Here is a 13744-nt window from a genome sequence, read left to right on the forward strand (position 1 = left end):
AAGAGGTGGGCACCAGCCCCACCAGTCCCATCTCTGCAGGGCTGTACCTGACCTCAGCAGATCCAGGTTCCCTGAGCTAAGGCTCTGCTCAAGCCAGTGGCGATGGTGGAAGGAAAATTCAGCTGGGAGTCCCACAGCCCTGCCCATGCTTTTCCAGCTCAGACACCCTTACCTTCTGGCACAGAGAGTGCTTCCCATGGGAAGGTACGTGATCTCCACTTGGAGACAGGACAATCTCGGACCCTTACCCCTGGAAAGCCACCAGGGCAGTGTGGCTCTGGTCCCAAAGAACACCTGGGCTGGACCAGCACCTTCACACCACATCTCTCAGTGCAGCCAGAAAGGATTCCTTGGCGTGCTGTTGCTGTCTATCCCCTCCCTGAGGTCTCCTCACAGGCACACTCTGCTGCCAAGCATTGCCCCTGGGTGGTGGGTGGGGTGGAACTAGGATGCAGGGCAGTGACCTGAGCTCAGGTCCATCACAGCTGCTGCCTGCTTCTCCTCCAAGAGGGGGCTCAGCAGAGGCAGCACACGCAGCCCTCCCACAGCCCTCCCCACCAAGGCCTGGGTGGGTAGGGCAGGCCCACAGAGCCTGGAGAGGAGCAGTGCCCGAGCTCCAGCCCACACCTGCCTGAGGCTGGGCAGTCGGGGCAAAAGCACCACCCCTGGAGATGCCAGGGATTGAACCCAGGACCTCCCACATGCGAAGCAGGCGCTCTTCCACTGAGCTACATCCCCATGACACCTGCCAGCGGGAGAGTGTGGTGGTGCATTTCTTCCCCCTCTCTGGGCTGATCTATGAATTTGGGAAGTCTCACTAGGCCTTAGCATAAGTGTAATGAATTGGGCAGTTAAGTGTCCGTTGACCACACCAGGAACTCTTGCATGGCTAAGATAGGGAGCTGCACTGACCATACCAAGGACTCCTGTTGCCTGGGAGAGGCTGGTGATGGGAGTAGGGATAATTAGTCATTTCCTGACAACCTTGGGACATATCTTAGTCCTCCTCTGGCAGCCTTGGGGAATCCCGTATCTGAATCTTAAGTCATTTCTCTGACAACCTTGGCGCCTTCATTATCTGAATTATAACTCATGTGAAATGGTACCAGCGCTACTGAAATCCCAGTAATTTGCTGAAGACTAAAGACAATCATCTCCCGAACCTATAAACAGTGGTACTAACTTAGATCCTTTGAGCTCTCCTGGACCGCAGCAGGCTGTGACCAGCATCTTCCTCTGAGCGGGACACCTCTCAGAGCTCACAATCTCTTCAGTTTGTGAAGATCAGAGATCTGTTGCTGAAAGCTGACAAGACTTGGGCTGATACTCTCCACTCCTTGAGGCTCAACCCTTCACCATTGAGAAAGATGCTGAAGTATTTGACATGAATATTTTCACTGAACTCAAGGGGAATTTTTAACAGGTATACCTCTTTTACTTGCTTATGTATATCTCATAGTGTCTTTGTGCGTCTGTGTGTGTACTAACCTGAATATTCTATAGCAAGTATATTACAAATATTGCTTTTCAAATTATTAAACTGTGAATGAATCTCAGGCTGCTATTATACTCATTATCCCTTTAGATATAAACCATTAACCAAGTCGTGGACTAGGAGTTGATCCAGCGGCACCTAAACTCCAACAGGAGTTTAGAAAGCAAGGGGGTCTTGTCTTAACCCCGTGACTCAATGGGAGGGTCTCCCCTACCCTTTTACATTCCTGATCTTTGTACAAATCACAAGAAAACAACTATAACTTGATTTTCCTTTGTAAGTTTCTCTTTTACCCTATTGCGTCTTCGGTCTCTGTATACATAATTTTAATTTGATTCTAACTTAATTTTTCTGTATACTTTTCATCCATGTATTAAGTAATAAAGTGAACCTTGCCATTGAATTCTGTGAGGTCACACATTTATATAAATTCCTATTAAATCTTTTTTTTTGCTAGTACCATTGGAGGTGATTCCTTAAGTGATCCAAACCACTCCATTTTGCAACAGAGAGACAATCTCCTCCTGTGATATGTCTATGACAAGCACAGCCCTGTTGTCCCCTGGGTGCCCAGGGACCCTCTGCAGAAAACAGCACTTGAACCCTTCTGAGATGGGGGAAGTCGGGCCTGCCTCTCTGCTGGGGTCTGATCCTGGCACAGGGCTGCACTGCAGAGCGCTGCCCCTTCAACGTCTCTGCAGGGCAAATGGGATGGGAGGAGGCTCTTGCTGCTGGCATTCTTCTCCCATGCTCTGGCCCACTCTGGGGTGGGCTGATGGAGAGGAGAAACCCCTGAGCCTCCTCTGCCACCCAGGGAAACACCCCTCTGTGACACATCTGTCCCCTACTCCACAGCAGAAACAGTGCAACAGGGTAAGGGAAATGCCCTCCCTGGAGTGAGGTGTCCTCAGGCTGTTATGGCATCCCAGGACACGTGGTGGAGATGACAGGAGGGCAGAAATCTTACACCCCCTCCTCCAGGCACTGGGCCTCCCCCTGCACCCCTCTGTCCCCCAGCATCCTTGGAGGTGAGGTAAACAGCAAGATTTCATCTCCCTGGGGCTCAGGGACCTTCCCACTCCTTCAGCACTGAGGACTGTCCTGACAGCAAAACAGTGCCCTGGGACAGCCCTGGCTGGGGTCTCTGTGGCAGGGTAGGTGATGTGTTCAGCTGTCTACTCAAAGGTTAATAGTTTGATCATGTGCAGGGATGGTGTTGTCATGGTGGTAAAGCTGGAGCAATTGCGTTGCCCAATGCCATAGAATTTTCCCTGCTAAGTCCCTGCCTGGCAGAGAGGGTTTGGGGCAATCAAAACCAGACCACAGTCACCGTGAACTTCTGGAGTGGTTGAGCGGAGTTAAGGGGGTGGACTTCTCATCTATTCAGCTTTGCACACGTGGCCCCAAAGCCCACCCTCAGCAATGACTCTCCCGTTCTTGCTCAAGAAAGACCTAGAAGGACTCTTTTGGAGCCATGATATTTGTGCAGGCACCATCCCTGTTGCCAAGCATTTTCAAACTCATGCTCAAAGCTGACAAGACAGCAACTGTGCTTGGCGAGACAGTCTCTCCCTCTCACTGCCTCTCACTTGTGCTTAATTACAACGAAAGCCAAACCCCTCTGGAGGTACACGCCTGGGGACCTCGCCGGCTGTGAGGCAGCAGGTCTGCAGGGGACTAGGACATGCACGTTGCTGTGGGACTATAGTCCAGTATGTGCCAATCCTTGGCCTGACTGGTTGACTGGGGAGATGCTGAGTCTGGAGACAGAGGGGGATGTCCTGGGTCACAGTTGTCACTGTGTTCCTGATGGGCGAGAAGGATTCTGTAGCAGCAAGAGGTTGCAAGAGGGGAGCCCAGCAGCTTGCTGGAGCTCATGAGCAAGTCTTTCTTCCTCTGGGCACAGACTGATGACTGTGAGGGGCTGCAGCTGGGCTCGACAGTCCACTCTGGTGGGTGAGCATCTTTGGCTATGGAAACTGGGGACAGTTGAGACACTTGTGCTATAAGTCCTGGCTCTGGTGCTGAGAGGATAGAGAACACAGAAGCATATGAGATGCTCAGGAAATGCAGAGGAAGGTAAATGTGGAGAATAAAAAATGACATCCGGTGGTTGAGCTAGGGCTGTTCAGAAGTCCCAGTGTGACAGCTGGTGACCTTTCATGCTAGACTGGCATTTCTGTCCTGACTGGTGCCCTTGCAGCAGGGAGGAGCCAATGCAGAGGGATGTTCATGTGGGGCCCCAGAGGGGTCCCCCTGTGCTGCTTGTCTCCCTGCTGATGCCCTGAGAGGAGCATGTTTCTGTTTCATCCAATATTGCAGCAGGGGGGCAAAGGGGGGCAAAGAAACTCTGCTCAGGACACTGTGTGACTGAACAACACTGGTGCCCATGTGCCACAGAGGATGATCTTTAGCATGGCTTTGTCAGCTCTCCTTGGCACATCAGAGGTCTCACTGTGACAGTCCTCTGGAGGGAGGATGCTGCCATTCAGGCCTCAGCTCCAAGAAGTGCCTCTCCCTGGGACTGGGGGGATGGTGGCCTCCCCCACAGGCAGTATGCTCTGGTCTGGAAACTGAGGTCCAGTTGAAGGAGGTGTGTGAAGAAGAGAGCAGTCTGTGCACCATTGAGAATTACAAAGGGGAGTGATACAGGGTCTTTGCAGAGACTCCGCAAAGGAGAGATGCCAACTGCTGTGGAGCAGGGAAAGAGGGATGGCTGGAGACCACGCCAAAGAAGCACTGAATGGAGAGTCCTGTCCAGGGGAAGGCTGGGGGCTTGGGGTGCAAGAGGCTCCTAACCTGCTGATCTGCAGCTACAGTGCACAGGCAGTGCTCTGGCAAGAGGTGGAGGAGCAAGGAGGGCCAGGGCAGGCTGGAAGAAGGCAGAGAGGCTCTGCAAAAACCTAAAGGAGAAAATAATTGCTGAAGCCCAGGGCTGAACCAGGGACCTTTAGATCTTCAGTCTAATGCTCTCCCAGCTGAGCTACTTCAACCCTGCCCCAGAAGCCTTTGTCCCAATTCCAACCATGCCAGGCCACAGGCTGACACACACATGAAGAGCTCCTTGGGGACATTCCCAGGGAAAATCTGTGCGCAGCGCTGGGCAGAGTGGACCTGGACTCTGCCAGCTTCCATGGCCAGGTACACTCCAGGTGTGGGGTGGGTGCCAGCTTACGGTGGGATTGCCAAGATATGTGTTGGGCCTTGATGATGAAGGTGACAGTGGTGAAGGCAAGTGGGCAGGCCAGACACATGCTTCTGCCAAAGCTGAGGGTGGAAGAAGGGTAGGGTTGGTGGAAGACCTCTCTCATAGGGAAGATAGGGCCTAGGGAAGGCAGAGCTTTTGCTGGTGCCATAGGCTTTTGCTTCATTCTTGCATGAGCAAGAGTGTTTTGTTCAATATTTGGAGACGATATTTAGGGGGACAGAAGGCTTGAAAACCTCCAAGGACTGGGACTGCACAACCTCTCAGGGCAACCTCTTCGAGTGCGTAAGTGACCTCATGGTTATGACCTCATGGACCTCATCTCCCGCCTGAACATTCTTTCAACTTTTATCCCTTGCCTCTCATTTTCCCACTACACACCACGATGAAGAGCCTGGTTCTGTTTTCTTAACCACTGATAGGTACTGAAATGCTCCTGTGAGGTTTCCCAAACCCTTCTCGTCGCCATACTGAACAGGGTTGCCTCAGGTGGAAAGTTCTCCAGACCCCTGCACAAGCCCCCACACCTGACTGTATTGTTGCCCCTTCACTGAACTTGCTCCAGTTGATCAATGTCTTTACTGTACTGGGAAAGGCAGGAGGTCCCAAACTCAGTGCAATGCTGTGTGTGGTCTAGTAAGCACTGAATGGAGGGAGAGAATCCCTCCCCCTCATCTCCTGGTATTGTGGCTTAACCCCAGCCAGCAACTAAGCACCACCCAGCCATTCACTCCCCCCCATCCAGTGGGATGGGGGAGAAAATCGGGGAAAAAAAAAAGGTAAAACTCGTGGGTTGAGATAAGAGCAGTTTAATAGAACAGAAAAGAAGACACTAATAATGATAATGGTAACACTAATAAAATGACAACAGTAATAATAGGACTTGAATGTGTAAGTGATGCACAATGCAATTGCTCACCACCCACCAATCGACGCCCAGTTAGTCGCTGAGCAGCAATCCCCCCACCCCCAATCCCCCCGGTTTATATACTCTATGTGACGTCACATGGTATGGAATACCCCATTGGCCACTTTGGGTTAGCTGCCCTGGCTGTGTCTCCTCCCAACTTCTTGTGCCCCTCCAGCCTTCTTGTTGGCTGGGCATCAGAATCTGAAAAATCCTTGACTTTAGACTAAACATTACTTAGCAACAACTGAAAACATCAGTGTTATCAACATTCTTCTCATGCTGAACTCAAAACATAGCACCATACCAGCTACTAGGAAGACAGTTAACTCTATCCCAGCTGAAACCAGGATACCTGGCCATGCTCCTGTTCATACAGCTAGACTGCTCTTGGCTTTCTTGGCTTCTGGGGCTCACTGCTGACTCATGCAGCTTGTTGTCCACCGTAACCCTCAGGGCCTTTTCTGCTGAGCTGCACCCTACCCGGGGCTGTTGTCCAGGGTAAGGCCACCCCAGGGGCAGGACTTCCTCCCCTCTGATATCTAGTAGGTTCTTGCTGGCCCATTCTGCCAACCTGTTGATGTTCCTCCAGAAGGCAGCACTCCAGTGTATACACTGGTCCCCACCTCAGTTTTGTGTCATCTGCAAAATCTGTCAGCTCCTCCAGGATGCTGATAACATCGTTAAGTCCCCAGAGAGACCCCAATGCATCCAATCAGTCTTTTACTCACCTCTTTGTCCACCAATCAAGACTGTAGCTTCCTAGCTTTGATATAAGAATATTGTGGGACACTGTGTGGTGGGTTGACTTTGGCTGGCTGCCAGATGCCCAGCCAGCCACCCTCTCACTCCTCCTCCTCAACAGTACAGAAGGAGAAAAAAGGGAAAAAAAAAGCTCGATTGCTTGTTATGAAAGCAGGGACATCACTTCCCCATTAGTCAGGAACAAAACAGACTCAACATGAAGAAAAATAACTTAATTTATTACCAATTCAGATAGGTTTGGATAGCGAGAAGAAAAGATAAATACTGCAACAGCACCTCCCCTTTCCCCCTTTTTCCTAGGCTCAGCTTTGTTCCTGACTCCTCTACCTCCTTTCCCTGTGAGTGGTAAAAGGGGGAATGGGGACTACGGTCAGCTCCTAACAGTTCACCTCTGCTGCTCCCTCCTTACACTTTTCCTGTGGCATCCTTCCCACAGGCTACAGTTCTTTTAGGAAATATCCAACTTCTCTGGCATTTGATCTTCCACAGGCTGCAAGGAAATACCTGTTCCACTGTGGTCCCTCCATGGGCTGCAGGGGAATCTCTTCTGCAGCATCTGGAGCTCCTCTTCTGCAGCATCTGGAGCTCCTCTTCTGCAGCATCTGGAGCTCCTCTTCCCCCTCTTCTTCACTGACCCTGCTGTTTGCAGGAATTTTTCTCACACTTTTTTTTCCTTACTACTGCCACACTATGGCATTTGTGCCCTTTCTTAAATACACTTTCACAGAGGTGCCACCAGCTTTGCTGATGGGCTTAGCTTTTGCCAGCAGTAGGTCTGCTGCAGAGCTGGCTGGACTTGGCTGTGTCCAGCATGGGATAACCCATTATCTCTTCTGACAGGGGCTTCTGCCAGCCATCTGCTACCAAAAACATGGACATAGACACCAATATAGAGTAAGAAGCTTGGCCTTGCTAAATGACATCCCCTGCTCTTCCATTGTCAAGAAATCCAAACTACTTGTTGAGGGGGAAGAGAAAGAAACAGAGAAGGCCTTGACACTCTGCAAGCACTGCTTAGCAATAGCAAAAACATGGCAGTGTTATTAACACTGTTTTGGCCACCAATGCAAAGCACCATAGAGGTTGCTATGAGGAAAGTTAACCCATCCTAACCAGACCCACTACAGTCTTCATCCTTATTCCATAGCTTTTCCAACATGCTCAGGACCCATACTGGCTGATACACCTAAGTGTGCACATTCAATATGTACACAGTTGCCCCATTCCTATATGTTGTTGCATTTCTATGCCCCACTCAAACCTTTCCATTCTCTCTCTCAGCCACCAAATCCCCTCTTACCAACAATTACTTGTATTACATACTTAAATCATCTTTACTTCCAACAGTCATGTTTATACACCCTCATTAACCACTATCCCCTGTTCCTAGACATACACTGATATTATTCACCCATTGCAGCATGCCCCCACCACCCCAGCAAGTGTCCATAAGACCAGCCAATGACTTGGGCCCCATCTGTCAAGGTGATCACTCAGGACAGGTGAAGTAGCGTGCTGGATCCTTGACTGCCAAGACCGGATTGGATTGGATCACTGTTGCACTCATCCCATTCCTCATGAGGATTGCCCTCTGTTGGTTTGAGTGGTTGCTGCTGCCTTGCTTCCTAGAACATACAACTCAGATAATGGATTATTTTCCTGCAAGGTCAGACCTCCTTGAGGTACACACCAGCTCTCCCATCCTTCTGCATTTCCCACTAAGTGTGCTCAGGTCTTTGAGCAAAGACAATCATCTCATAAATGGGCTTGGTTTTTCCCAAGGGAGGAGCAGCCAACACTGCCTTCCCCAGCCACCTCCCTGTGTGCACTGTGGGGACCTTATTTCCTCCCACAGTATGTACAGGCTTTGTTTGGGCAGGTCGAGGATGGTTAGCAGATCCTCTGGTGTCTACCAGCTGAGTGGCATCTGCTAAACTGATGACCTGTCCAATATGACGTAGAACAGCATCACTGTGACTTTGGTCTGTTCTTTCAGCACCCTTGGATGAAGCCCCTCCCGCCTCATGGACTGGTAAGAGTTGAGTTTGTTCAAGTGACTCCTGGCTTGATCCCTACCCACTGCTGGTTGTTCTCCATGGGTTCTGCCTCAAAGTGCAAGGGCCTGGGAGACCCTCCTGAGGGATACCGAGCCAAAGACAACATAGAGTATCTCAGACCTATTTACACCTGCCCTTGCTAAATTCTGCAGTGGCCCCACTTTACTTTGTTTCTTCTTTAATTCTAACTTTAGTAGTAAGAGCTCATCTTGCTGCCATTGTTTTCCCATGACAGAGTCAACTGAATAGCCACATGGACCATTGCAGGAGGCTGTCTGTAAAGACCAGCTGTACTGACCTCTGCTCAGTGCTCAGTACTGTGCTCTGTTCCCAGTAAGACCTGTGCCACTGATCCTGAGAAATCCACAGGTTGCTTAAAGAAGATATTGTCATCTTCCCTGCCCTGACTGCACTTTCCTTATGTCCTGCCACAATATCACCCTCAATGGCCTTGCCTCTGACCCTCACTCACAAGTGCCCAGCCAACCTGTTGCCCATCCCATAGTGAAGTTCCATACTTCCCAGCAGCTGCATCAAACAGACGATGAGTGTCTCCTGAAGCGCCTGTATCCATCCTGCACATCCCCTGAGTTGTGCAAGCTGTCCCACCACACCTCAACAGTTATTCCATCAATGTCACACTTCTGTGATGGCACACGGGGCTCCAGCTCCTCCTGTCTGTGCCCAAAGCTGAGGGCACTGGTGTGCATTTGGGCTGCAGCACCTCAGCTGTGACACTGGGGCCAACCTCAGACTTGTCACAGAGAAAGCTGGTACCAAATCCCAAGACGCCGTAAATGTAAAGGCTTTGCTTCATAGCAGAGATGTGCTTGGAAGGGATGGCAGATGGCAATGTAAAAGGTTATATGAGATGTAGATGATGAGAAAGATGACATGAGGTGCCCACAGAGTGAGCAAACCCTGCTTTCACCAAATCCAGAGGGAAGGAGGCCTGGGCTGCATAGCCCTGGTGGGAGACCATGAGACATTAGAGTCAGTGGGGCTCTAATAAAGAAAGGTGGTGGAGAAGAGAAAGGGACAAACTTAGCTCTCCCTGTGCAAAATAATTCCATTGGGGCAAAAGAATACTTCTATAGGCTGCCCTGAACATACTGAGTAGGGACACGTTTTATTGTCCTAAATGTAGGCATCTGCTGTCATTTCAGTTTGCCAAGGGAATTTCCCACACTGTTCAGAGCCAGGCATCATTGTGAAGGAAACAAGGCAGCAAACGTGCAGAAGAGAGAGGCCTAGTCTGTGCCACGTTCACTGGACACCCTGGGGAAGCTGCCCCAGGAAAATTGTCGCAGACCAGTTCCACTCACCAGCCATTTCCATCTCTGACTATATACTCCAGACCATGAGACCAATGAGAGACCATTGCCACATGTTCACCTCCATCCTCCTCCAGGCTCACTGATACCCAACTCCACAGCCATTATTAACAGAAAGGAAAACAGTTTCCTACTGACACTCATTACACACCGAGTCCCATAGCTCTTGCCACAGCTGGACTCCCAGCCAAGCCTGTTTTCAGACAGCTCCAGCTAGATCAGGTGCTCATGACCTTGTCTCGACAAATATTGTAAATCTCCATTGATTGAGATCCCACCATGTGGCCTGGGTCCTTGGTGCAGTGTTTGGTTCTGAGGGATTTCTCAAAATCCCTGCTCTCTCAGCCTTTCCTTGTCCATAACATGCTCCAGGCCCCAACCATCCTTCTGGCCTCTGCAGGACTCGCTCCAGTCTGTCAGGCTCTTGCTTGTGGTGGGGAGTCCCATACTGGACACAGCAGTCCTGATGTGGCCCTGTGGTAGGTTAACTTCAACCAGCAGCCAGACACCCACCCAGCTGCTCAGTCACTCCCCCTGCTCGACATGGCAAAGGGAGAACATAAGACGCAATAGCTCCTGGCTCAAAATAAAGACAGGGAGATCACTTACTAACTACTGTCACTGGCAAAGAAGAGTTGACTTGGGGAAGATAAATTTAATTTATTGTCAATTAAATAGATTTGGGTAGAGAGAAATTATAACACAAATATTAAAGAACATTTCCCCACCCCACTTCTTCTTCCCAGGTTCAGATTACTCCTTGATTCCCAATTCTTCTACCCACCCTAACCCTGACAGGCGCAGGGGGGATGGGAAATGGGAAAGTTCAGTAAGTGTATAACAGTCCATCTCTGCCTCTCCTCTTCTTCACTCTTCTCCCCTGTTCCAGCGTGGGCCCTCGCCACATGATCCCACTGTATTTCTGGTCAAGGCTATGTGTTTTTCACTTCTTTCTCTCTTACTTTTCTCCTTTATACTCACAGAACAGTTGAGGTTGGAAGGGACCTCTGGAGATCATCTAGTCCAGCCCCCAAGTAAGGCAGGGTCAGCTAGACCAGGTTGCTGAGGACCTTGTCTCGGTGGGTTTTGATCACATCCATTGATGGAGAGTCCACAACCTCCCTGGGCAACCTCTTCCAGTGTTTGACCATCCTCACAATTAAAGACTCTTTCCTTGGGTTCAGATTGCATTTCATGTGGTTTTAGCTGTGTCCATCACCCCTTGTCTTGTCACTGGGAACTACTGAGAGAAGTTTGGCTCCCTTGTCTTCATGTCCTCCCATCAGGTATTTATATACTTTAATAAGGTCCCTCTGAGCCTTTTCTTCTCTAGACTGAACAGTCCCAGATTTCCCAGCCTCTCCTCCTATGGAAGATGCTGCAGTCCCTTAAACCATCTGTGGCCTCACCAGTGCTGAGGATAGGGGAAGGATCACCTCCCTCCATCTGCTAGCAGTGTTTTTCCTAATGCAGCCCACAAGGCTGTTGGCCTTTGCTGTGGGAGTGCATTTATGGCTCATGCTCAACTTCTTGTCCTTGGGGACCCTAAGGTCCTTCTCTGCAGAGTTGCTCTCTAGCCAGTCAGCCCCCACAATAATGTCCACAGTGTGGTCAGATCACAGGCTTTCCTTCCCCAGGGGCACTCCTGGCAGCAGATTGTCCTTCTTGGAGATGGGCTTCACCTCTGTCACAGGCCCCGCAGTGCTGCAGAGTCACCTGAGACAGCAAAGCCCTCTCCTGCCAGGGCTGCATAGCCCAGGTCTGTTTCTCTCTGGCCTTGGGGACTGCAGCTTTTGCTGCCTCTGTGGGAACCTCATTCATCAGTGTGCTGATGACCACGGTGAGGCAGGCTGTCCTCCTGCAGCCCATGGAGGTCCATGGTGGAGCAGATATCCACCTGCAGCCCATGGAGGACCCCACATCGGAGCAGTTGGATACCCAAAGGAGGCTGTGACCCTGTGGGAAGCCTGTGCTGGAGCAGGCTCCTAACAGAACCTGTGGACCTGTGGAGAGAGAAGCCCACATTGGAGCAGGTTTTCTGGCAGGACTTGTGACCCCGTGGGGGACCCATGCTGGAGCAGTGTGCTTCTGAAGGACTGCAGCCCGTGGAAAGGACCCATGCTGGAGCAGTTCGTGAAGAAGTGCAGTCTGTGGGAAGGACCCACATTGGAGAAGTTCATGGAGAACTGTCTCCCATGGGAGGGATCCCACACTGGAGCAGCGGAAGAGTGAGGAGTCCTCCCCCCTGAGGAGCAAGGAGCAGCAGAGACAACGCGTGATGAACTGACCCCAACCCCCATTGCCCATCTGTCTACGATGTTGGCGGGGAGGAGGTAGAGAAAATCAGTAGCAAGGTTGAGACCAGGAAGGAGGAAGGGGTGGGGGGAAGGTGTTTTAAGATTTGGGTTTATTTCTCATTACCCTGCTCTGGTTTGATTGGTAATAAATTAATTTACCCCAAGTCAAGTCTGTTTTGCCCATGATGGTGTTGTGGTTGAACCCCAACAAGCAACTAAGCACCACACAGCCGCTCACTCACTCCCCCCCATCCAGTGGGGTGGGGGAGAAAATCAGGAAAAGAAGTAAAACTCGTGGGTTGAGATAAGAACAGTTTAATAGAACAGAAAAGAAGAAACTAATAATGATAATGATAACACTAATAAAATGACAACAGTAATAATAAAAGGATTGGAATGTACAAATGATGCGCAGTGCAATTGCTCACCACCCACCATTCGACACCCAGCGAGTCCCTGAGCGGCGATCCCCCGTCCCCACTCCCCCCAGTTCCTAAACTAGATGGGACGTCACATGGTATGGAATACCCCGTTGGCCACTTTGGGTCAGCTGCCCTGGCTGTGTCCCCTCCCAACTTCTTGTGCCCCTCCAGCTTTCTTGCTGGCTGGGCATGAGAAGCTGAAAAATCCTTGACTTTAGTCTAAACACTACTTAGCAACAACTGAAAACATCAGTGTTATCAACATTCTTCACATACTGAACTCAAAACATAGCACTGTACCAGCTACTAGGAAGACAATTAACTCTATCACAGCTGAAACCAGGACAGATGGTTAATTAATGAGTGATGTCTCCCTGTCCTTATCTCGACCCACAAGCCTTTTGCTATATTTTCTCTCCCCTGTCCAGCTGAGTGGGGGAGTGATAGAGTGGCTTTGGTGGGCACCTGGTGTCCAGCCAGGGTCAAACCACCTCTGCATAACAAAATGGCCCTCCAAGCACTAGACCACAACCGATGTACACATTCCCTCACTTCACCCAGTCACCTTCTCTTTCAGGCACCCAGAAATGCAATCCAAGAGGCCATGCTCTTCATCTAAAGTGAAGCTGAGCAGCCTTTAGCTCCCCAGCTCATCCTCTGGACCTTTTGGAAAGATCCATGTAACATTTCCTTTGTGCCATTTGTCAGGGAGAGAGACAATAAGGTGGACTGGAACATGTTTGCTTTACATCCTTGAGGAGAAAAGTGGATGCCACTTACCTCAACTTTAGCAAGACTTTTGACACGGTGTGCCTCAATATCCTTGTATCCAATTTAGAGCATTACAGTCTGGAGAGGTAGACAGGTAGGTGGGTAAAACATCAGTTGGATGAGTGGGCTGAGGGAGTAGCAGTGAAGGGATCATACCCTACCCAGAGGCCAGTGAAAGTGGGGCAGCACAGGGGTCTCTTCTGGGCCTGGTGCAGTTTATAAGGTGCTTCTTTATAAGGTGACCTGGAGGATGCAACCTTCATCACATTTGTCAATGACACGAAATTGGGAGGACCAGGGATTCCTTAGGGAAGCCATTCAGAGAATCCCTGGCAGGTGGGAAGACTGTCATGTCAGAAACCCAATGGAATTCACCAAAAACTAGCACAAGGTCCTGCACCTGGGATAGCCAGCCCACTGCAGTGACATGTGCTGGGGACCATCTGGCCAGGGTATGATTCTGTGCTAAAGATCCTGGTGGTCCTGGGGGA

General features: G+C 50.4%; 2 non-coding genes across 2 annotated transcripts; both read right to left on the minus strand.

Moving 5' to 3' along the window:
* Positions 1-666: 666 nt before the first annotated feature.
* On the minus strand, positions 667-738 carry TRNAA-CGC. Its single transcript has one exon. It is a non-coding gene; the product is annotated as a tRNA-Ala (tRNA).
* A 3677-nt stretch (positions 739-4415) lies between these two features.
* On the minus strand, positions 4416-4488 carry TRNAF-GAA. Its single transcript has one exon. It is a non-coding gene; the product is annotated as a tRNA-Phe (tRNA).
* Between the last annotated feature and the right edge of the window lie 9256 nt (positions 4489-13744).

This window comes from Haliaeetus leucocephalus, unplaced genomic scaffold (assembly GCF_000737465.1).
Source record: "Haliaeetus leucocephalus isolate CR32 unplaced genomic scaffold, Haliaeetus_leucocephalus-4.0 Scaffold322, whole genome shotgun sequence".
NCBI classification, from domain to species: Eukaryota; Metazoa; Chordata; class Aves; order Accipitriformes; family Accipitridae; genus Haliaeetus; species Haliaeetus leucocephalus.